Raw genomic sequence first — 2,916 nt, 5'->3', positions numbered from 1 at the left:
ATCTTAAAAGGACCTTCCTGGAATCCAGAAGGACCAACCAAGATCTCAGAAGGATCCTCCTGGAATCCAGAAGGACCAACCAAGATCTCAGGATGATCCTCCTGGAACCTAGAAGGAGATGCCCTGGAAATGCCCCACAGCCACCCTGGTTTGTCCATCCAAGGTGGTAAATTTTAGGGGTGGGGGGGAGGAGTGGGGGTGGAAGGGAGGGGTTGGGGTTGGGGTTTCTTTGTGTCCCCTCCATCCCACCCCACCCACCCCCCCCCCCCAGATTTGTTTTCTGTTCTGGTTTTGGGGTTCTGAAGATCAGGTTGTGATCTCCCCCCTGCCCCCTTTCAGCCAAGACTTTGTAAACCCTGTGGGGCTGGTTTGTTTCCTGGGAGATTGTAGAAGGTTGGAGAACTTAACTCAAATGTTTCCAAAAAAAAAAGAAAAGAAAAGAAAAGGAAAAGGAAAAAAAAAATAAAATGAAGAATAATAATTAAAAAAAGAACACACAAAAAAAAAAAAGACCAAAAAAAAAGTAATGAATTAAAGTCAATAAAAGAGCCCAAAAGGGTTTGGTGGTTGAGTGGTTTTTTTCTTGGTTTGGGGGGAGAAGGGAACAGGCTCAGCCTCTGCTGGAGGTGGAGAAGGGAACAGGCTCAGCCTCTGCTGGAGGTGGAGAAGGGAACAGGCTGAACCTCTGCTGGAGGAGGAGAAGGGAACAGGCTCAGCCTCTGCTGGAGGTGGAGAAGGGAACAGGCTGAGCCTCTGCTGGAGGTGGAGAAGGGAACAGGCTGAACCTCTGCTGGAGGTGGAGAAGGGAACAGGCTCAGCCTCTACTGGAGGTGGAGAAGGGAACAGGCTGAGCCTCTGCTGCAGGTGGAGAAGGGAACAGGCTGAGCCTCTGCTGGAGGTGGAGAAGGGAACAGGCTGAGCCTCTGCTGCAGGTGGAGAAGGGAACAGGCTGAGCCTCTGCTGCAGGTGGAGAAGGGAACAGGCTGAACCTCTGCTGGAGGTGGAGAAGGGAACAGGCTCAGCCTCTGCTGGAGGTGGAGAAGGGAACAGGCTGAGCCTCTGCTGGAGGTGGAGAAGGGAACAGGCTGAGCCTCTGCTGGAGGTGGAGAAGGGAACAGGCTGAGCCTCTGCTGGAGGTGGAGAAGGGAACAGGCTGAACCTCTGCTGGAGGTGGAGAAGGGAACAGGCTGAGCCTCTGCTGGAGGTGGAGAAGGGAACAGGCTCAGCCTCTGCTGGAGGTGGAGAAGGGAACAGGCTGAACCTCTGCTGGAGGTGGAGAAGGGAACAGGCTGAACCTCTGCTGGAGGAGGAGAAGGGAACAGGCTCAGCCTCTGCTGGAGGTGGAGAAGGGAACAGGCTGAGCCTCTGCTGGAGGTGGAGAAGGGAACAGGCTGAACCTCTGCTGGAGGTGGAGAAGGGAACAGGCTCAGCCTCTACTGGAGGTGGAGAAGGGAACAGGCTGAGCCTCTGCTGCAGGTGGAGAAGGGAACAGGCTGAGCCTCTGCTGGAGGTGGAGAAGGGAACAGGCTGAGCCTCTGCTGGAGGTGGAGAAGGGAACAGGCTGAGCCTCTGCTGGAGGTGGAGAAGGGAACAGGCTCAGCCTCTGCTGGAGGTGGAGAAGGGAACAGGCTGAGCCTCTGCTGGAGGAGGAGAAGGGAACAGGCTGAGCCTCTGCTGGAGGAGGAGAAGGGAACAGGCTGAGCCTCTGCTGGAGGTGGAGAAGGGAACAGGATCAGCCTCTGCTGGAGGTGGAGAAGGGAACAGGCTGAGCCTCTGCTGGAGGTGGAGAAGGGAACAGGCTCAGCCTCTGCTGGAGGTGGAGAAGGGAACAGGCTGAACCTCTGCTGGAGGTGGAGAAGGGAACAGGCTGAACCTCTGCTGGAGGTGGAGAAGGGAACAGGCTGAGCCTCTGCTGGAGGTGGAGAAGGGAACAGGCTGAACCTCTGCTGGAGGTGGAGAAGGGAACAGGCTGAGCCTCTGCTGGAGGTGGAGAAGGGAACAGACTCAGCCTCTGCTGGAGGTGGAGAAGGGAACAGGCTGAGCCTCTGCTGGAGGTGGAGAAGGGAACAGGCTGAGCCTCTGCTGGAGGAGGAGAAGGGAACAGGCTGAGCCTCTGCTGGAGGAGGAGAAGGGAACAGGCTCAGCCTCTGCTGGAGGTGGAGAAGGGAACAGGCTCAGCCTCTGCTGGAGGAGGAGAAGGGAACAGGCTGAACCTCTGCTGGAGGAGGAGAAGGGAACAGGCTCAGCCTCTGCTGGAGGTGGAGAAGGGAACAGGCTGAGCCTCTGCTGGAGGTGGAGAAGGGAACAGGCTGAACCTCTGCTGGAGGAGGAGAAGGGAACAGGCTGAGCCTCTGCTGGAGGAGGAGAAGGGAACAGGCTGAGCCTCTGCTGGAGGTGGAGAAGGGAACAGGCTGAGCCTCTGCTGGAGGTGGAGAAGGGAACAGGCTGAACCTCTGCTGGAGGAGGAGAAGGGAACAGGCTCAGCCTCTGCTGGAGGTGGAGAAGGGAACAGGCTGAGCCTCTGCTGGAGGTGGAGAAGGGAACAGGCTGAGCCTCTGCTGGAGGTGGAGAAGGGAACAGGCTGAGCCTCTGCTGGAGGTGGAGAAGGGAACAGGCTGAGCCTCTGCTGGAGGTGGAGAAGGGAACAGGCTGAACCTCTGCTGGAGGAGGAGAAGGGAACAGGCTCAGCCTCTGCTGGAGGTGGAGAAGGGAACAGGCTGAGCCTCTGCTGGAGGTGGAGAAGGGAACAGGCTCAGCCTCTGCTGGAGGTGGAGAAGGGAACAGGCTCAGCCTCTGCTGGAGGTGGAGAAGGGAACAGGCTGAACCTCTGCTGGAGGTGGAGAAGGGAACAGGCTGAACCTCTGCTGGAGGTGGAGAAGGGAACAGGCTCAGCCTCTGCTGGAGGTGGAGAAGGGA

The sequence above is a fragment of the Dryobates pubescens genome, chromosome 10 (genome assembly GCF_014839835.1).
Source record: "Dryobates pubescens isolate bDryPub1 chromosome 10, bDryPub1.pri, whole genome shotgun sequence".
Lineage (NCBI taxonomy): Eukaryota > Metazoa > Chordata > Aves > Piciformes > Picidae > Dryobates > Dryobates pubescens.
Note: the sequence above shows the minus strand (reverse complement) of the source record.